At 39.4% G+C, this 23090-nt stretch overlaps 1 long non-coding RNA gene across 1 annotated transcript in view; it reads left to right on the top strand.

Moving 5' to 3' along the window:
• LOC143217890 (uncharacterized) overlaps positions 1-23090 on the top strand; it is a 151734-nt gene that overhangs the window by 96390 nt on the left and 32254 nt on the right. Inside the window, exon 5 of the long non-coding RNA XR_013010931.1 lies at positions 22439-22588. This is a non-coding gene — a long non-coding RNA (uncharacterized LOC143217890). The remainder of the gene's footprint in view (positions 1-22438; positions 22589-23090) is intronic.

Here is a 23090-nt window from a genome sequence, read left to right as displayed (position 1 = left end):
GCCGTCTCAGGTCGAAGAAAAACATCGAGAAACAGGAATCGAGAAGTCGCGAGGCAGAAAAGAGAAGAACGAATAGGGACAGACGCGATGGCGGACAGAAAGCATCAAAGAAAGACTAGAATTCGAAAGAAGCGTTACAGGGCTTTCTTTTCTGGTACATAAATAATTCAGGTGGGTAGAAAATAGCCACCTTGCTGCCACGTTTGAACGCAACGCATTAACGATTCGAGGGAACATCTCCAATCTCTTTCATCCACCACGCGCCGCCATATTGGATCACGGGGCAAAATTATTTCATTTTCTATCTTTGCGCGTATAGAAAGCATTATTATAGCAGTATAGAAAAGTTTATTTCCGGATTTATAGCCCATTCACCTTGTTAACAGAAGGTAGATATTGTTATGAATAAACTGGATCTATAATAGAGGCATGGAATAGCAAAGTGTTGGTCGTTTCCATTACATTCATCAAGCCCACGCAATCTTCTATACAAATATTATTCAAATACGGGCCTGATCAATATACAAAGAATCTCGTAGGCACTGCAAAAGAATTGTATTCAAACATTGAATATTTATCGAGCTATTCTCTTATTTTTCCTAGGCAGAAATTACAGAGTTGATTTCGAATGCATTCTCCTTCCAAAAATGGTAAAATATTTACAATTTAAAAAGATAAATGGCAGTGACAATAAAGAGTGCAAAAAAAAATATTGCAAACATTTTGCTTAGCAGGCCCGGTCTTCATAAACAAATCCATATACCAAGTTAAAACAGATAAAAATTAAAAAATGTACAATAAAATGAAAATAATTTTTTTAGACATTAGTGACTATAAATAAAAGCGTGGAGCGCTAAACTATATTCACGTAATCTTCGTGGGCGGCGCTCCATTCTTTTATTTATAGTCACTAATGCCTAAAAATATTATTTTCTCCTTTTTAGTGCATTTTAATATAAGCGTGTTTTTTAAAAAGTTGTTTTTATATATTTTTTTATTTTCTACTTTTTAGTCTTTTTTAAATGGAACGTAATATGCAGTAATACTGGTATGAAATACTAAGATATATATAGAAACGCAAGGTATGGAAATACGTGAGAAAGAATGAGGGGATGAGTCCGAGAGGCGACGTCTCTTAATGGAGCCTGAAATTGTCCGAAATGGAACTGAATGAACGGAACACCACGCTGACTGAGCTCCTTCGGTGCGAAATGGGTCAGTGGAGTGGGAACGCGTAGTGGAGTAGGGAGCGCTGGCGCGCGGAGTGGGGATCGCTGAACGCGATGACGTACTACCGAGCGCCGGGCGACGAGGTGTGACGGTTAATATTAAAATTATTTTTTTCTCCTAAAAGACGCACAGTTTTTTAAAATTTGTTTTTTAATATTGCATTGTCATCCAGATCTGAGCTATGTTTAAAGTTTCAAGTCTCTAGCTCATCGGGAAGTGGTTTAAAATTCGATTACAAGATTTGACGCATATAACGACAACGACAATGACAACTCGGCAAGCTAATATAAGCGTGGTAATTAATGTAAAAAAAACAACAGTAAAACAGTAAAAAGTGCTCAATTTTCCCAAACCTCTCACTAAATCTTCATCATATTTTTTAGTAACAAAACGCGGTGTGTTCCGCGAGGAAAATGGAAAAACGTTCCCGTAGCGACAAATTCCAGCAAAATACAGAAGTTACAACCGCGCCTTAACACCTACGGCTGGTGGTAAGTACGTGTGGGTTCGAGGGGGCTAGGTGCACGGCATCGCTATGCGTTATACATGTTATAATTCACCTGGAGGAGCCATAACTCACAATACGACTCTCAGCTTCTTCGGTAGACAGTCGACCATGGGCGGAGTTGCCAATGGTTTCTTCCTCCTATTTATTGCGCTCGATGCACGCCGGTGCACCGGGCCGCCTCTTACGTGATCCATGACGTTTCCGTTCGGTCGATCGGCCGATCGGCACCGCCGCGCTCTCAAATTTAGCTGGCATCCACCGACAACCCGAAAGTTACACGTGCTGCCGTGCCACGACATCGCTACGCCGGCCAAACAATATCTATTAAAGTCCATCAATATCTATTAAAGTCTTTTACACACACGCGGAATGCGGTAAATTCCTTGACCTATGAACGCCAGCCCGGAACACTACGATCTAGCATTCTAGCGGTCGCTGTAATTCTCTAACGACTGTACTGGAAATTTATTAATTTTAAAGGGTGAGGCATCAGTGGCTCACAAAAGTGTTCGTACGCCCCTTAAATAGAATAACTTTTTTATATTTGTATCAAACGCGACCTGATGTTTTGTAAGCAATTAGAAGTTTACTAAATGATGCGCAAAAAAATTTCCAAAATTATAATTTACAAGGTTACATGCAATAATAAAAATGGCATTTTTTACAACTTTTTTATTTGAGCCCTTAATGAAAATTTAGAATATATATGTTAGTTATACATATGCTGAAAATTTCATCGAAATCGATTGAGATACACACGAGTTACAAGCGATTAAAAATGGTGAAAATCGTAGTTTTACACGACTTTTGATCAGTTTCTGCTTAAAATCCACAATTTCCATGAAATTGTCAACATGTGTATAACTAACATAGATCTAGAAAACATTTATTTTAAATTTTCATTAAGGGCCCAAACAAAATAGTTTTAAAAAGTGTCTTTTTTACTTTCTCATGTAATTCTTAGCAATTGCAATTTTGTCAAAATCTTTTTTACCTGTTATTTGGTAAACCAATGCTTCTAATTGCTTACAAAACATCAGGTCGCGTTTGGTACGATTATAAAAAAGTTATTCTATTTTAAAGGGCGTACGAACACTTTTGTGGGCCACTGTATGTAGGACGTGCCACCTGAGTTCCTCTGTTGCTATTAGTGATGAAAAAAATGGGTCCGACGCGTAGTGGACACATTTGGAGAAGGTCAACTCCATTTTTCACAAATGGAATATCATTTCTCTATATACTGTATCTGATCGGACGTACAGTGACCTACGACTCAAGGTCATTCAAGGTAATTCAAGGTAATTCAAGGTTATCTGCGACGACGAATTTGAATGACCTCAATACTATTAAGCATGTCATGCGGACATATAAAGGAGAATAAAAAAATTTGGTTTGCATTGAAAAATGAAGTGTAACTACACATGGAGATTGCACCGTTGCACGTGGCAACAAGGTCGTAGGAAGTTACCACCGTCACAAATATGTGAAATCCATAATCTGACAGTTCACTTAAAAACAGTCAAATTAATTTTACGCACTTCGTTGTTTAAAGTCATAGTAGAATGCATAATTTTCAGAGAATCTGTGACTTTCTTCCGTTAAACTGTTTTAATAATTCCAAATTGGGTACGTTGCATTTAATAAAACTATCGAACAAGGAAGTTGAGCAACGAAACAAATGCTGGTAGCGAACGTGTTAAGAAAAGAGCAGTAACCTAGTTCGCAGAATCACGCTGTGTCAATTATACGAAATATTGAATGTATATCAAACGTCGTCCTATCACATTTAGTCCGGCACTGAATAACGCCTTTATCGTAAGACAACATGGCGGCATCAAGCACGATTCACGAAAAGGACCGGAAACTCCGAGGACACATGCTTGCGCGATTTGGAACGGCGCAGGTCGGATCGGCGGCGTTCGATCACGGTCGGAATCCGAGGTTATTGGCTGGAAGATGATCTAGCGGTTAACCATGCGATCCCGGCAGGAGCGAGAGGAGCAAAAAAGCCCGGGGGATCGAGCACGGTCCGTGGCAGCGGAAGAAGGGATCGAGAGGCTGGAATAGCGTCGTGTTGTATCGATCAATTACGGGACCCGGCCTTATAAGGCAATTATTAAATCACGCGGACACGTCGTCTTACACACGCGTGTATCGGTAACAAGCGATCGGCGTGTCACTCAGCTCGAGATTCGCTCGGGATCGCGATATCCCGTTCGCTGCGACGCGACGTCCGGGATGGATGTGTCGGTAAGAATATCAGAGCCTCGGATCTGCAGATCGAATTCTCCGGCCGCGAATAAAAGAGATCCCTCAAGACGGCGCCAGTTTACAGTCTGCTCTTGCTCGGTCTCCCTTTCCCCCTCTCTTCCTCTCTCTCTTTCTATCTCTGTGTAGTATAGGTACAGGTACATACGTGGTCGCCCGTAATGGATGCGGGCTGCACTGTAGATTAGACAGATTAGCCATTATGCTGTTTAGCTCGCTAGGCCCCGAGATTGCGTTCTAATCAACCGGATAAAACGCTCCGGCTGCTGCAGTTCCGAATTATAACATTGTATCACCCTATATGTACAAAATTGTGAGACTCTGACTATTTGAAATGTTGCACTCACCATTTTGTTCACAAATTTAGCTACTTCTATGGAGGATCCGGGGTTGCCAACCGTCCCGGAATTAAAACTGTATTATTATTTTTGTACATATTTTTTTGTCAAAAAAGTTTTCTTGTTTTTTTATTATATAACACGTCGTGTATAATAAATAAACTACATAATGTACCCCTTCAGATCATGCAACTTCTGTATACAAAACTTTTTCGTGCAACGCATACTTTGGAAGTTATTATAGGTGTGCAAGTTGCGTGGACCATCCTGTATTGTGAAATTACATGTATACTTCAGTTTTGGGCAGAGTCGTCAGATCAAGACTTGTCCCCCCACTCTACCTTCCCCTTCCACGACGCTATTCCCCCACGCGTCCGGCCCACTCACGTGACTCGCTCCTGGCAGAGAGAGAGAGAGATCAATGAAGATCTGTAAAAAAATTGTCTTTGACCTTGAATTTCAAGGTCAAATTCTTTTTCGGTTCTGCCGGTTTGACTTCGTTAAAACCGAATGTTTGTCGACTAACAACGTCGATCGCTTGTGTCCTGAAGATCCAAGCATAAGCCGCGACTCATTGGTAGTTCCCAACATATTGTCCTGGATCATCCCGGATCGTCGGCGGAGATCACGGGCATGCCGATCGTGAGACGATCGTGGGGGCCGATGAATTAAAGATCACCGATCGGCCGCCCTCGGTGGAAGCCAATGAATTTGTCCCAAGACTGCCGAGGACATTGAGAACATAATCGGTACTCTACTCCTCGGATCACCGTGTATGAGAACGCGGAATTGCAAATGGCGGAACTAATCACTTTCTTTCGCCAAAAACGCTTCGAGAAAGTCGCCTAACCCCGAACAGTTTATTGCACTATCTTGTATTAAACGTACAGTTATTTATTTGACCAGTAAGCGAGACAAATTACTTATTCCATGTGTGAAAATGTTTGACTGCGGGCCCCTTTATGCAAAATAAAAATATCTTAGCTGAATTCCAACAAACTGGAGTGAAATAGAAATTCATTTTCTCCCCTATTATGTTTAGTAGTTTGAAAATAATTCAATGTTCAAATTTTTCTAATCTTTTTGCCGTTTTAAATTACACCAACTCATTTTTTCCATAAATGCATCGCAGTTTAATCACAACGATAAAATTAGAATAGAAGTCGCAGAAAATTTAAATCAATTCGATCTTGTAATTTCGGTAAGGCTGCACATACAGGTTATGTTTAGTGCACGGTAAGCATAGCGTTAAGGGTATTGTAGCGCTTACAAAGCGCGCGATTTGCATGCGAATCCGCTATGCAAACCGTGCGTCCAGTTTTTCGTGTCCGATTTAGAACGTGTTAATTGGCCAATGCTGTGTGCACGAGCTCGACAGCAACGATCATAACGATCCGAAGGAGGAGCTGCGGCTCTGGAATTGTAATTTCAAATAGAAACTGCTCCAAGAAGTCCTTAACCCCCTGTTAGGTGCGTGCAACGGTGTACAGTATACATGGAGTGACTCGCCTCTAACTGTGCCATCCGAACTGCTACGCCACTTATTAGATTCAGAATCGATTCGAACGGAAGATTTTTCGTACCAAGACGATCACACTATATATGTCTAACTAACTTTTTCATTATAATGAGTGTCTGATCTGGCGTGGCAGATACAGTGCACATCCATCACATCGACTGATATCGCAATAAATCTTATTTAAATGTAAAGTTGGATATAACAGACTCCTGAGGTCATCGAAGCAACTTTTATCTTTGCGAAAATCTTCTGCGACGCTTCGTTACAGAGTTATCACAGAAAAAGACCAATCCGGGCAGGGCAACAGCGGCCGAGGGGGCGTGTCGTCGTGTTTCGTTAATAACTCCTAAACGAAGCATCGGAGAACACTTTTGCAAAGGAAAAAGATGCTTCAAATCACCTCAGTGATCACCTTGTTCAAGGAAGTAATTTTGGTACGTCGTGTATAATAAACCTGTGAAACGCTTCGTAACATTTGCATTCTGAAATCGACCGATTCACATGCAACGAGCTAACATTAAACGCGAGCAGGAAAGTGCATCAAATCGGATTCGACGCGGAGCACAGTTGACAGTCGATTTTCGCGTGAGTGGCCACCGTAATGAAACACACTAAACTCGTAGCGGCCGGCGGCATGCTAAACGGTCGTTTTTTCCTCGGCAAGAGGAAGTAGCGGATGACAGCGTCATTAGGCAGTCGTAAAGAAGTTTAGGAGTTTGTGCATGAGCTTCTGAAATTCCATTGGACGTTCGCGAGACAGGACGATTCGATACGTGCGTTTAACACTAATTTATGTTCGCGCGTGACGGTGTGCAACCACGCGGAATCCGAGGCGGTTGCAGCGAAGCTGTCAGTCACCTATCACTATATGTATAGAAGTGGCTAAGAACCTCTCGGATAAGATAGCTGGCTGACAACTGGCTTCCGGAATAGTTTCGCCGATTTTTAGTCCTCTAAAACGCCGCCGGAGGAATTGTGTATTACATCGAGGTACAATAGTCGAACAATTACGCAATCACAAAAATGTTCATTGGCAATTTCCTCAACTAATTGCTACAGGTACTGCACGCTTTCGCACTAAACCCCGTCAAATGAACGGTTTCTAATTTTTTATTTCACAATTATTATACAAGCTGTCCCGAAAATGTACTTCCTTGAACGGGGCGATTCGTCGGAACGTTTGAAGCAATTTTTTCCTTTGCAAAAATGTTCTCCGACGCTTCGTTAAGGAGTTATTAACAATCACGGCTCGGCCAACGTCAACGCCCTCCTCGGCGGGACCTCCCATCGGGGCGGAGTTCGTCCGCTGTAGCCACGCCCTATTTGGTTCGTCTTTTTCGGTGATAACTCCTTAACGAAGCGACGGAGAACATTTTCGCAAAGGAAAAAGTTGCTTCGCATGAACTCAGGAATCCTTTCGATGCAGTAGAACGTTATTGGGACACCCTGTATACATAGGAAATGATTATGTTCATTGAGTAGGTCAGTCTATATGTATTCGCTCGTTTCGCAATAGTTCCGTCGCATTGTCGGATGGAGATGAACAAAATGATATTGTTCGCTGAAAAAAATGGCGTCTTCAGTTTTTCATTTCCAAGCGGACGCGTCTTTTCGCCAGGAAGAGCTACTCCCACGCGCGAGTTTCTCCGGCAGATAAGAAGCCCCGGTGCAGCTTTATGCGTCAGTGCAGTGCGTAATTTCCTCTGATACCATTCCGAGTTCTTCTTGTCCCCGATCTGGGACACCGTGCAAACGGGCACGGAACACCGCGGAAGGGAAACACGCCATGGGACACGAACGGATAAGACCACGGCCATTGTGTCTCTGCCCACGTGGATGCTAATATTGAATACAAATACGCGCAATAAACCAACCCGTTCTAGCCTGCTCCCTATCTCCCGGCCGCATTGTTTCCGCCCCACCCCCGCTGCATCTTCTCAGACACTTCTCTTTTTTGTGAACACACATATTCTTGCTACATCTGCGACTTATTCGTTTCGATCAATTTTACTGGGTCAACCGAACGACGCAGAGTGTGGTGCCTATCTGGCAGCAATCTGCCGTGACTGACCACAGCGTTAGAACCACTTGCATAATGTCATAAGCTGATGTCGCATTGAAACAATCAATTTTAAAATTTTTAATTTCAATATTTTAACCAATTTCGAACTTCTTAAATTTCTTCTTCTTTAGACTTCTAAATTTTAAAAATTTCTAACTGTACAAACTTTTAACAAATCTTTAACTTTAAAACGTTTCTAATCTTCATTCTAAATCCTTCTGTCCCGGAGTGTATAGAAGACTGTAAGATGCGCAGTTGTGAGTGTTCGAAATTTTCTGAAGCTCGCAAAAATATTCTACAGCACCGTCCCAGCAATAAATTAAGCCATAGAGCGGCCTTCCTTCTATCTCCGCGGCATTGTTTTCATCGGGGAATAAGTTTTCTTGCGTTTCAGTTGAGACCTTCCGATATCGAGCCCCGGCATTCGAGCCGTACCAGAACGCGAGATGTTATCGGGGCATTGTCCGTGGCATCGCTTCGTTTGAACGCAGTTATCACGCCACTTTAATAGGGCCCAAATTTCACCCAAAGATTTTTTGCTACTTATTCGAAATCGAATAAATTTTTCTGAACTTCTGAACAGAAAAAATGATTGTAATAAAAGCAAGACATTAATGAGAACATTAATAGAAAAATATGATCCACTAAATAAATGGTCACCGCAAAAGCCCTGATACGTTTCTAACGGGTGCTCCAAAAATGTGCTTCTTTGAAAAGGGCGATTCCTGACGACATTATCAGTAACTTTTTCCTTTATGAAAATATTCTCCGACGCTTCGTTAACAAGTTATTAACGAAAAACACAGACCAATTAGGGCGTGGCGACAGCGGACGGATTGCTACTTGGCGACACGCCCCGCCAGGCTCGGCCAGTGACAATGCTACGCTCGGCGGAGGCGGGGCCACCTTCTTTTTTTGTTAATAACTTCTGAACGAAGCGTCGGAGAACATTTTTGCAAATGAAAAAGTTGCTTCACATGACGTCAGGAATCAGCCCCTTTCAGGAAACCTTGTATTGGACAGAGTAGAGCTTCAGCTGTTTTTTGATCGCAGATTCATCGTGTTTTATAGATCGAAAAACAAATAAGAGCAGTATAATTACTGAAGGATTACCTGGTTGCCTTCTGTTTTTCCCACAATTACAGGAGATTCCAGTCGAACAAATAAATTGACTTAATAGTTCCCCGTAAAATCGCCGGAATTATCGCGAGACGTGTGATCAAAAATGCTAAAAAAAATCGTCAAATAACAGTGGAGCGCGCACGGGAGTCCTGAATGAATGGGATCGGATCGCGCAGACGTCGATTAAGTGGATCCGAAGTCACCCGTGATTTCTTGCACTCGAGGCAAGTGACAAGTGCGATTTCCGGCGAAGGGAAATCATCCAGTGTCGTGCTATAATAACTGTTCGAACACGACCATCAAGTGTCATTTGTCACGATTGCCCTCATCCTGTATTCGATCTCTCATCATCATCGGTGCGGGACAAGAAACGAAGAAAAACGGGGAGAAGAACGTCGAATCGGTGGAATTGCGAGCGTTGCTAAAAAGGCATCGATGTGCTTTGGTCCCTTGTAAGGGACGCGGAGCAGTACGCCACGGCTGGAGGAACCAGCTTATGACCAAATTTAGGCTTCCCGAGTTCTTTCGTCCGCGGAATTTCTTGCGGATGATACTGACGGTCGTTAACGGAGCTAACGAACGTCCCTCCGGAAATTAGCCGACGCTAATTGGAGGATAACGAGCTCTTCGTATTCGAAAAAGGTTAGGGAACGGACACATGCGAGGCTGGGACAATAATCGTTTTATTTGTTATTAATTATTCATATAGAGATTTCACGATTGTTGAGCTTGTGAAGCATAAAGAAAATTCATAAATTACGTTTTTGTTTATCTTATACCGATAGCGTTACGTGTATTCGTTTCTGCCATCAATATTATTTTTCATCATTTATTATACAAACCGGTTTTGCAATGTCATTTGTCATGCATCGAGTGTAGAGTAAAGGATATGCATTTATTATATGCATCTATTAATAATAATTTTTGCTCTTGTTTGTTAGTATTATTATTATTATTCATGAACGGTTTTTAAATTCCATTACACATTTTTTTGCACATTATTGCATTTTTTGCAAACATTGCAAGCATTAATTTTAACAAATTGACCAAAGCGTGGCAAAAAGTTTAACTGATGAAGTATTATACTTCTGTTAAATTTAAAAAAAAATGTTTTTTTTTTAATAATGTTAAACCTAGTTAATTTCTCGAAGCCTTTCGTCGCAAACGTTTCTGAAATTTTGTTCTTCCAGTGTCTGGACGTTTCTCTCTGGCAAAATATTGCATTTCACTGTATGTCTTTGTTTCCCCAGATTCGGTACTGCAGGTGGACGCTAAATGAATTCGTCACACTTGCCATTTCACGCGAGACGTTTGGCTCGGAGAACTGTGCTCTAAGTAAGGGGCTGTTTCGTAGCAAAAAGTAGTATCGTCCGAGGTGAGGCCAGTGGTAATAAACGAGTTGCCCTTATAAAAGAGAAGTGCAATCGCGTTTCGCGTCACCGTTGTCCCAGTGGAGCATGATGCTGGCCAAACGAAAGAAGAACTTGTGCGAATGACACAGGGATCGCATGCCTCGTCATGCACGTCTTCATTAGCGGCTTCTAGAAGTAGTAAAAATCAAGTGCTGCACGACTATATCACCACTAAAATTTCTGAGAATTTCGAACATTTATTATTATATTTATTCATAAAATACAGACCTTTGAATGTTGCAATTTATGTCACTCCTCAATTAGAGTCCAATTATTGAAGATTCTGATGCTAATCTAATTATCAGAATTGACAAAAGCTCATCGAACGAAGAGTAACAATAGAAGATGTACGTGATTCACAGAAAAATTAATTAGCCAAACGTCCTAATTAGCTCTCCCCTCTCTCTCTGTGTTTGTAATTTCGAGTAAACTTTGCTGCAATATTAAAACGTCTGTTTGGCCAACTGCTAAAGCTCCCGTAACAATAATTCACTTGAACTCGCAAGGGAATACCGCGAGTTGGACGCACTTAGCGTGTAATGAACGACGAAACGTTAAATTAGAAGTTACTGCAGCATTGTTCGCCCCATGAAAGTATGCCATGCATGCGACATTGTCGTTTGTGCAGCGTTTCAGTTGCCACAGTGGAAACTTTGAACAAAAGGAAACCAACCATTTATTTGCCGGAACATAAAACAATAATTACTAATCCTCTCGCGAAATGAATTTCTACACTTTAAAATTTGGTAGTATTATATTTATGTATCGATAACTAAGAGTGTTAGGCCCCAGAAATTTGTCCTACATTATTTAACAAAAATCGAAATAAGAGAAAAATTTTTTTTTACCAACGAAAAATCTCTTGTTAAAATGAAAATGAATGTACTATTATAATTTTGATATGCATAAATTCTTGCACTTAAATTTCAAATTTTTCGCAACAGAAAAAATTGTAATTTCAAATTCTCCGACTCGTGGCCTGGAGAAACCCCACCCCTGAGGGTCCCAGGGCTGTATATCATCTTCTGCGGTCGTTATTATACTAAGGGTGGCATCTGGGGTGGAGTTTTCGTTTTAAAATTGAATTCTATTGGCTACGATACCCTCCCTGCCTGTTTCTCTGGCGAAATGGAGGTTCTATTTAGGCAGGGGAGGGACTGGTAGGGTGCTGCACCCTATCCTGAGTTCTCTGGAAGGGAAATAGGGCCGGTTTTATGACGCACGTGTTCTGTTCGTGACACGGATCAAATTAATCAATTATTATTGCGTCGCTTGCAGAAAGTGAAAACAATTCCGACGAGCCTCCTATGTCGCTGATTAATTTCTGTTGAAATTTTGCAATCTTTGAAGACACATTTTCATAACATATTCCATCTTAATGGATCCTTTCATAAAACGTAACAGAGAGTAAAATTGATTTCGATCACTTGAACATTGTTCAAAAAATAATATGAACATGTGGTTATTGTTATGGTGATATTTTCTATTATTTTTATGTGTACACATTTTCATTGTTCATATTCTAACCGGAAGGGTAGTTACAGGGAAAATAATAAAATTGTTCAAAACGATGTACACATGTGGTTATTGTTATGGCGACATTTTCTATTAGTTTTATGTATACACGTAAATTTTCATTGTAGCCGGGGGTGTATGTAGTTACAGGGAAAATAAAAAATTGTTCGAAATAATGTGAACATGTAGTTGATGTTATGTTGATGTTATTTTCTATTATTTTCATGTAGACATGTGAATTTCCATTGTCCATATCTTAACCGGAGGGATAGCGACAGGGGAAATAAAAAATTCAATTTTTAGAGTATTTCCTCCACTCAGTCACATGTAAAAATTCGAAAAAATCTAAGAGGTGTCAGATGCTCCAATACACATTCTGGTTCTAGAACATATTACAGCGACATGTTCAATGTAAAATCGCCGCAATGCAAAACTGCCCTGCGGCGAGCAACCCTCAAAGAAATAATAGAAGAGAGGGGTTGTCAAGAAGCTGTTGTATCAACTGACACTCAGAGAAGTCGATGAGCGATCACGATCCGAGACGGTCGCATACTCCAGATAACAAAACTGTATTATTTGTAATGGTTAGACTGCGGATCTTTATGCAAAATAAAAATGTTCTGCATTGATTGCGGGAAGCAGGAGTAGAATAAACATTGATTTCATCCCTTAATGACTTTGTTACGTTAGGAACAACATAGAAATATTCTCGAATGCATCAAAATCCGCAGTCTAGTGATTATAAATAGAGTGTTCAATGTAAAATGGCCGCGACGCGAAGTGCCACGGAAATTTGCAATAATACTGTGCATTGGAGACTGAGAGTGACGTTATTTTATTTAGAGAAATGTGCGGAATTAAATATTATTTGAGTGGCATTTATTATGGTGGGAAAAGTGAATATACATATTGTGCAGGATGGTGATCTTGTAACTTGATGGCAATAAGGGGGTGAATTTCGAATGCGAGGACATTGGTTAAACAATTTCCACTGTAAGTAGGCAAATGTATAATTTAAATTAGTATTTATACTAGTGTGTGTATAAGTTAATTTTGATATTTCCAAATTATTTTGTACAATAAATTAGCGAAAGCTAGTATACAGAAATTTTGTTGGGGTCTAAGATTTTTTATGCAATTGTTTTTGAGGATCATACGAGACTGAATAATTCAATTATCGTACAATAAACTAGAGAAAGTTAGTATAAAAAATATTTTGGGCTCATGAGGGTCGCCATACCAGTTAAGGGTTAAAGCAAAAATGGGTGAAATATTATCCTAGGATTTTTTATGCAACTGTTTCTGAGGATCGTATGGGACTAAATAATCGAATTATGACGAGAGACCCCATACCAATTAACACTAAACCTACCGAGCCTTGAAAGTAGCTGGTACATGTAATGTTCCCTTATAAAAATAACAAGATTCATTTTATTTAGACTTTGTGCGGCTCCTATTATAATAAGTGCTCTACTAAAGATATTTATACAATCAATTCTTATAAAATCATTTTTATTATTTCAATAATTGTGAAATAATAAATCTGAAACCGGTCATTTTGACCGGTGGTGGTCATTTGGTGATTTTTTATGCAATTCTTTTGGGTCTGCTTGAAGGAAAAGTTGTGTTTAGAAAAATTACGTGCTGATATAATAGACTGCTTGAAAACTGACAGTGATCGCTCGGTATTCCAGGTATTTGCTGGCTCGTTCCTGGCCTATCACGTAACAGGGTGAACGATATCCGCAGCCTGTAATCAAACACTGTGCGAGCTCTTAAGAAAGGGTAACCGCACGTCGCGCCGTTGAAATGTCGTGCTGCACATCGATCGACCGCAGAAGGCCAACGAATCCGGTGAATCGGTGTGCACACGGCCAACGGTTTCTTCTCTTCTCTTCTCGATCTTCCCTTCTCCGTTTCGTCCGCGACGTGACCCATTTCGGGCCGCAGGTTGCGAACCTGACAGGTGACAAGCTCCTGCGGTCGGCGTCTTCGGTTCCAAATCGATTGCACACCCTTTCACCACTATTCCCTCGATTTCTCATATTCGCTCGCGACAACAGAGTGTTGAGATACACTCTTCGACAAAATGATAGCACATGAGTGGGTGCCATCTTGAATTTTTCAAGACACGGTCTTCTGCGTTCCGTTGTATGTACAGTGAGTGTAAAATGTATTCGTACGCCCTTTAAAATAGAATAACTTTTTTATGATTGTACCAAACGACTTGATTTTTTTTATAATCAATTAGAAGCATTTTTTTACGAAACGATATGCAAAAAAGATTTTCTAAAGATTATAATTTACAAGGTTACATGCAAAATAAAAACGGCATTTTTTAAAACTATTTTATTTGGGCCCTCAATGAAAATGTAAAGTTTTGTTGATCTATGTTAGTTATACACATGCTGTAAATTCCATCGAAATCGATTAACATACGCATGAGCTACAAGCGGTCAAAAGTTGTAAAAATCGTAGTTTTACACGACTTTTGATCAGTTTCTGCTTAAAATCCACAGAATCGTTCATCTTTCGATGCGTGTCCTTTTTTCCTGTGTCAACCGATTTCGATGAAATTTTTAGTATGTGTATAACTCACATAGATCTACAGAACATATATTTTAAATTTTCATTAAGGGTCCAAATAAAAAAGTTTTAAAAAATGTCTTTTTTATTTTTGCACAATTTGAATGAAAATGTTTTTGCACATCATTTAGTAAACCAATGCTTTTAATTGATTATAAAAAATCGTCGTGTACGAGTACTTTGTACGGCTACATATTTGGTTTTTTGAATTGATGTTTCTGCAGGATGAACAATTCTTAAATTATCGAAGATAGATGGCGACAATTACATAGAAAACAGCATTAATCTTTATTGAAAAGAATGTTAGAATTTTATTTTAATATTGCATGTCTTACACTTGTATCAAACATAAAAACAGGTGTTTTTATTCCTATTCATTTGTCATCATTTTTATATAGCTATGAATTATATTAACACTTCTCACGAAGTATAGGTGTAAACAATAACTAGACGAGTCTTTATGCACAATAAAAATTTTTTACCTGAATTGGAAACCAACTGGGGAGTGAAATAGATCTTTTTTTCCTTTTTTAATATGTGTAATAGGTCGAAAATTATATATGACAGTAATTTTTAAATTCTTTCTAATGTGTTATACGTTGATCGCAACCAACTGGAGTGAAATAGAAATTCTTTTTCCGTCTTTTAATAGATTTTGTAGATTGGGAAAATAACATATAATAATATTTTTAAATTCTTCTAATGTTTATACCTTGATTGCAACCAACTGAAGTGAAATAGAAATTCTTTTTCCGTCTTTTAATAGATATTGTAGATTGAAAATAATATATAATAATATTTTTTAATTCTTCTAATGTTTCAACTTTTTTTTTAGTCTCACCTTCTCATTTTTGTCATAAATGTACAAAATCCGCGGTCTAGTAATGACACTTCACATGGTTTTCTATGGTGTTTAGCATTGTAGCGGGGTCTACGCAGTCTTCGAAGAATGAAAGATAGTGCACATGTATGTTATCACTTTGTCGAATAGTGTATTGTATAGCGTTCGCCCTTTCGATTAGGCGAGCTGACGAAGGGGAAAAGAAGGAGAAGAAGTGCTCTCGGGGTCCGCATGGGTGCCCAGCAGTAATGCAAATGATAAACGCGAAGAGGTTTCCGGCCGCGGACTTCGACACCAGCTGACTGTCGGATGAACGATCAGCGCCGAGAATCGGCACGCTCGTAAATCCTGCTCGGACGATGGTCATCGGTATTTTAATTGACCCTCGGTAGTGCTCGGGAGTTCGTTGCGATTTCGTCTTCTCGTGCAGAGAGCCAGTCTGAAGCGGAAGTGCCGTGAAAACACGTCCTTAGACTTGGAAACCGTGGAAAATCGACTGGATAGAAACTGAAGCTACCGCTTAATCCTCAAGTTAGCTTTGCTACCTTGTAACGTCGGGGGCTACGAATCGGTCAGTGGAGGAAGGCGTGAAGTAACCGCTAAGAAATCTGTGTGAGACGTGTGCTATATTAGAAATTATAATGTACTTTAAATTATAAAAATGCTTGGTTCTTTCGTACAGAAATAGTCGAATTTTTTCGAAACAGAAACCGATCTCAAATCATGTAAGATTTTATAAGTGGAACAGACCCTCTGCACTCGGAGCTATTTTAACTCGAAAATTCAACATTTCTTCCTAGCTAGAATAATTCCGTTATATATTAATTTTTTTCTTTGTATGAATATACAATTGATATAACACCTCATACAATACTGAAATGTTTAGTAATTGATTAAACACCAACATATTTAATAGAGCAAAACAATATTTTGAATAATGGTACACAGGAATTTTTACTGGCGCCTCGGAGTCACCTCTCGAGTGCTAAGAGTTAATTTCTAAACTTCTACATTGAAAAATCTTAATTCAACGTCGAGGTGACCAAACATCTTTATAAATAAGATCTTCCTAAAGACATAATAATGCTTAGGTATTTTTTCTAATAATTTTTCACAAAATTTCATATATTTTTACATTAATTTACGATCGTACATTTTCAAAGTTTATACAAATTTGAATATCACTACAATAAAATACTTTAATTAATACGTTAAATACATATGCTTTTCTAATATAATTTTATTTAACGACGACTTAACCTTCGTGGCGTTAAACTAAGCAGAGACATATTGACTTACAACAATTTTGAAAATTAAATGGCTCATTTCAAGAAAATTAAAACAATTCAATTCATGGATCTCCCAGACCTGTGCGCCAAAGGGTTGAAATTGATCAATTGTAAACACTACGAATTCCTTTCTGTACCTACGTCTAGTATCATAAACTAGGATTTCAGATTTGATCAGTAAAAAGGTACTCCGCATATGGTCCTCCACGAGGATTTTTATTGAATTTTTCAATGCGCGATGAAAGGATGATTTCTATTGATTCCCGATATCTGGCGCGATCGGAACACGGGCCCGGCTCTCGGGATATTAATACCAAAACCGTGTAGGCCATGTCAAAATTATCGCGTTGCGATACGCACGCGCGGCGGTGTTCCCTCGAGCAAAGGCACGAAAATCTTGAGCTGAGTGGAACACGCTGTAGCAACAGCGAAAGGAGGTGGCCCTGGTAGCAAGCAAGGTGGAAAGATAAAAGGTAATAGATGCGGTACCCTCGCGAAGGTACACATCGAGGATGGGAAGCCGCGTTTTTCTTCGTCTCCAGCGAGACCGATCCTTAAAACATGTTTCTTCGTGCAGCTCCTTCCTGCGTGCGCAGGAACCTGATCAGGAAATTCGTGGCACCCGTCATTTATACCTTAATCATTGCTAACGAACGGTTCTACACTCCTGGACAAAATGATAGCGCATGTGCGCTGTCTTTCATGTTGTGCGATGTCTGAGACACCATAAAAAGCCAAACTGTTACGAGAAAGAATGTGTTCCTTTAGTATTGCTTACTTCCTCAGAAGTATTAAGGATGTTCTGGAGGTACAATGGGAGACAAAAGTACAAGAAATTCGAAATCCATCAATATACTGGCAATGAAAGCTATTCACGAGTATATTTTGCATTAAACTTTTGCGAATACTGTACCCTCTGTAGCTATATTCAGTGGTCTACGCTTGTCGCGTTTCCATGCTAGTGAGAGACAACACGATAAATTTGACGTTTTGTAACAGTTTATAATTTTTTTGTTCTGTAACTGTTCAGTGAATCCTAATAAATTTTGAACATAATTAATTACATAATTTTTACTACGTATGAAAAAAAAACTGGAGTTTCTAGTTGCGTTTTATCAAGGTTTAAATAGGGTTTGAAGTGGAATCTTATGAATTCTCCATAAGAAGACGTGTTAAAATATGCAAACTTTAAGTTGCTGTAATTCTTAAACGGTGCAGTGAATCGAACCCAAACTTTGGTAATTGCATTAATTTAGTACGAATTAGATCTTGTCAAATTTTCAAAAATTTTGTTGCCTTTTTATATACCTCCAGAACATCCTTAACATAATTCTTAGCTATGAAAATTATAGCAAATTAATAAAAATGAAAACGCCTGTCCCCTTCCACTAAGTTGCCATGGAGAAAGGAAGCGCACGTTGGTGGGGGAAGCAAGTATTTGCAAACTAGACTGTATTTATACGCGGACATTATTCCAGAAAAGGATTTTTGACCAATGCTATTAACGCTTTCTATCAACAATTTTTACACGTTTCCAACAAATATTACGCCAAAGGGCAAACATGATGCAGCAGTCCGCGGTTAGGAAGCTCGGTTCATTGCCTGGGAAAAAATGAAAATCCTCACCCTGAAGCTGTTTCTGAAGAATCTCCATAGCCGATGGTGTTAAACTCTTCTCGAATCGTAGCTCGTAAGTGGTAAGGAATGATATCTCGAACGAATGCTAGTCTCCTTCGGAATATTACCTAGAAGAACACGGTTGAGGTTGAAATAAATACGGATTGTAAATTATGGGATCTTCGCCTGGGGCAGCAGCAGCAGCAGCAGCAGCAGGAGCCAGCTCCATAGTAAACCACTCAACGGGTTCCCCGGTCGATTTCTTTTGGTTTTTCGCTAAGGAAACCTTCGGACCCATCACCGACACGAAATCACCCTATACATTACAGCCATCAAACGATTGGAAAAGTTTTCGAAATGGAACCGCGCTGCTTTGCTCCTATTTCCGCGGTAACGAGAGTAAGAGATCTCTTATTCGCTCGGGCTCGTCCGTAGCGTCGGCATAAATATCCTTAACGCATTAGTCCGCGATCTCATAATACCGTACGGGAGATTTATCTATCTAACATTTCTTCCCGTGAGCACGCCATCAGTGCTCGCCGATGCGTAAACGCAGATTTCGTTAAGGCCGCTCTTCTAAGAATGTTTAAATTCCTCGAGGCGTTCCCTGAGGGTCCAATTATCTCTTCTGCATATTCGCTAATAACAGCCGGACCGGTTACCCCGCTGGATCCATGCGTGTTTATTTGCAGCTGTTTCTAGACGCGGCCATTTCTCTCTTTTCCAGCCGTTCGCCTCGTTTGTTACGAAATCGACGCGCACCCCGCGCCGTCGAAACTATCGCCGCCCTATCTACCCTGGACCAGACACTATTTTCTTATTACTAGATGGAGCATTTTGTAACAAAAATAACGTTCATTCGAAACACTGAGAACATTAGAAAAATTTTTGAATACTCTTACATTTATTTTATTATTAATTATTTGCGACCTATTACACATAATAAAAGAGACAAAACTTTCTATCTCAACTCAGTTGGTTGCAAAACATTTTAAAATACTCTTACATTTATTTTATTATTAATTATTTGCGACCTATTACACATAATAAAAGAGACAAAACTTTCTATCTCAACTCAGTTGGTTGCAAAACATTTTAAAATACTCTTACATTTATTTTATTATTAATTATTTGCGACCTATTACACATAATAAAAGAGACAAAACTTTCTATCTCAACTCAGTTGGTTGCAAAACATTTTAAAATACTCTTAAATTTATTTTATTATTAATTATTTGCGACCTATTAAACATATTGAAAGAGAAACAACTTTCAATCTCATTCCAGTTGGTCCCAAACATTAGTAAAATTTAAAAATACTGTTATATTACTTTCGACCTGTTAAACACATATTTGAAAAAGGAAAAAATTCTATTTAATTCCAGTTGGTTGCAGTTCAGATAGAAAATTATCATTTTGCACAATTGCTAGTTATAATAATTAGACTGCGGATGTGTATGCATTCATGAAGAAATTTTGACTGGGTGAAATATAGAACAGTAAAAGATTTAAAAATTCAAGAATGTTGTAATGTTGGTTTTAATGTAACATCTTATTCCTGCTTGCCACAATCGATGCAAAACATTTTTATTTTGCATAAAGATCCGCCGTCTAATAATATACATAATAATAATATACATATAAATTATGATGTACATATAGTGTTAAGAATAATTAGAGTATACTTGCGATAATAATTTCAATATTATGTTCATATATTGAACACATACATTACAACATTCTGATACAACATGCAATATTATGAACATAACATATGTTCATTATTACGATGATGGACACTTTTTCTCACATATACATATAAATGAAAATATGTAATACTTTACAATACTAATATTAGAGACCAAAATAAAGTGAGAAATAATCCCGAAAGATAATCGGTCGAGTAAACAGAAACCGAAAGGATTGCTTAAATAATCGATAGAGGTAACACATCCACACCCCTCGAGCGTCGCAAAAGCTTGAGAAACACGCCAAGACAATCTCCTGTGTCCGCCACTCGAATAAAGACGGAGTCAACGTCTTTTGTTGCAGAACCTGCCCCCTGCATTTAAAGTACTTTCGCCTTTATTTTAATTAGTTTTGCAACCCCTGACCCTCGGACCGAGCTTCCCCGCAACGTTTTGCATGAGAAATGTTTATGGTGTGATTTCCATCTAGCCGAGACAAGTATGCCAATTGTCTCGAGCAAGTAGAATATGAATTCATTTCACAATCTTGAAACGCAGTGTGTCTTGTAATCCCATCATTTACGGGGTGAATAACAGGTTCTTCGGTAATTTATTTCAAGGGAAAGCAAATTGATCCCCGAAACAGGCATTATACAGTTCAAACGCATACGCATGGATATTCCTAAAAACATTTTCATTTACTGAGTTTAACGTTGAAAATTATTGGAAAATGTTGAGAGTTAGTAGTTAAACTTTACTGACTTAAAACAAATGGTCACAGAAAACCCCCTTAAACTGTGAAATGTATGTCCCTCAGATAAGGGTGATCGCTGAGATGATTTGGAGAAACTTTTTTCTTTGCGATAATGTTCTCTGACGGTTCATTACGGAGTTATCAGCGACAAACACAGACCAATCAGGGCGCGCGGTGACAGCGGACGATCTCCAACGCGGCCAATCACGATGCTACGCTCAGAGGGGGCGTGTCGCATTCGGAATTGGTCCACGTTTTTCATTAATAACTCGTTAACAAAGCGTCGGAGAGCATTTTCGCAAAGGAAAAAGTTGTTCCACTTCATCTCAGGAATCATTCAAGGCACACTTCCTTTCAAGAAAGTATATTTTTGGGACATCCGTATAATAAACCTGTCGATTACGTATTTCTTGATTAACACTTTCAATGCGTTTTTGACGATCTAAACGCGAATATTTTTAATTGTTATTGTTTTTGTGAAATCTAAATATTAAATTTCGAGCGCAAATCACCAGGTCCGTTTGTCAATTCCAGAACAGGCTCGCTTGGTAAAGTTGTTCTTAATTCAGTTCCAGAACTGACCCGCATCGAACGTGTCAAGTTAATTTGACCGTTCTATCTGCAATTAATAATTAATTAACAGAGAGATTAATTTTGCCCACCTTTTGCCATTCTGGTCCAATATGGGGTTCCTGGAATAATGCCGGAGAAAAGGGAAAGTGGACAAACAAAGAATCATCATACGGTTTTGCGGGAAGAGGGTCGTTACCGCAATAACGGTTCGAACTGTGGGAAATGAATTCGCGCGAGAGGAGGCCGGTTGTATTACCTCGCGGATTTCATTGCCGACATGTTCAGTAAATAATCGCAGTTATTCGCCGTGGTCGATGCGGCCAAGGCGCGCGCTCGTACGATTCTAATCGGCGTTTCGATGCCTCCTGATAAACTGTAACGGCAGATATAATTATATTAAACCGAATAGGTTCCCCCGATGGCATCGTACCAACGTTGCATCGCGGTGCTCCTCGCCACGGGCGTTGCATAATTGCAGCCGATCGATTGAGAAACCATACGACTCGTGTTTTTGCCCGGGACGCTGCAACGATTGTTAGACGCCATCAAATTATCCACGGCGATTATATCAATCGAATTTATTGCCCTCCTACGGAAACAGTCGAGCTTTGTCTTTTACTTTCGATTTTTCATTGTTCTTAAGGGTTGATTCTCAAACGAATCAACACCCATCAACTCGGACATCAAAATTTATAAAAATAGATAAATAGTTGATTGTCTTTATGTTCTGTTTTTAACGAAACATGTTCAAATATTAAATAATGTTATTTAAATGCGTGTCAATCGTGTCATCGCGTTCCAGAAATTACCGAAGTTGTGCTGGAGTTAGATGACGTTACACAACTTCACCAGTTTGTAATTTTATGTGATAGAGAAAATATGGAAATAAACCTAAAATGTTGGTTACTGTTCTTCAAAAAAGAATCTTTTTTACAGTACCTTTATATGCGAAAGAAAAATGTTAGACTTGCTCGATTTTGTTAGGGTTGCAGGACTGCACACCCCTTAAAGTCAAAGGTCTGCCAGCTCGATATTTTCTCGAATCCGACCGATAAACAATAAGGCGATCTAACGGTAAGAAACGAATCCTGGTAAGCGTATTGTGAACTTTTGCAGGCACAGGTGCCGTGCAGGTGCGAGCCTGACCTAGCCCAGCGGGGAGGCTCGAGAATCAAACGCCGCGCCGGTAGAAAGAGAAATGGCGAACGGAAGGAACCCGAAGAGAGCTCGTTCCGACGAAGACGACTTGTGACTTGTGGCCGCTCGGTAAGAAATCCTCCTCACGCAAGTCGGTACCGGAAGCTTGCACCCCTCAGCGGGGGCCAGTCTATCCTCCCCAGTTATCTTATTTCCTCTTTGCGCAAATATCGCGGAATTAATAGTTTATTTAGACAATAGGCTGATCCGATGAATGACTTTACACAAGGTTCACGTCAAAATAGCGGTTTCTAATATTTTTAACAATTATCGAGATTGTAAACATGCGTCCATGGTTATTCAACAATTATTTTTTTTTTTAAATGGTGTTTGCTCCGTAAGTGTTACGTTCCACGACTGTTGAAATGACTATTCCCAAGTCGTTATTGCATTTCATTTTTAATTCACAATTATTAAGATTGCAAAGGTGCATCCATAATTATTCGACTTTATCACTTTGGGTATATATTATTTTTTAACTAGCTGAAAATTGGAATGTGGACACATTCCCGTTACTTGTATAAAGTGAAATAGTCACTTTTACTACTCCGTAAGTGTTAATCTGCATAAT

Source organism: Lasioglossum baleicum, chromosome 18 (assembly GCF_051020765.1).
Source record: "Lasioglossum baleicum chromosome 18, iyLasBale1, whole genome shotgun sequence".
Lineage (NCBI taxonomy): Eukaryota > Metazoa > Arthropoda > Insecta > Hymenoptera > Halictidae > Lasioglossum > Lasioglossum baleicum.
Note: the sequence above shows the minus strand (reverse complement) of the source record. Positions and strands in the feature narration are given on the sequence as shown.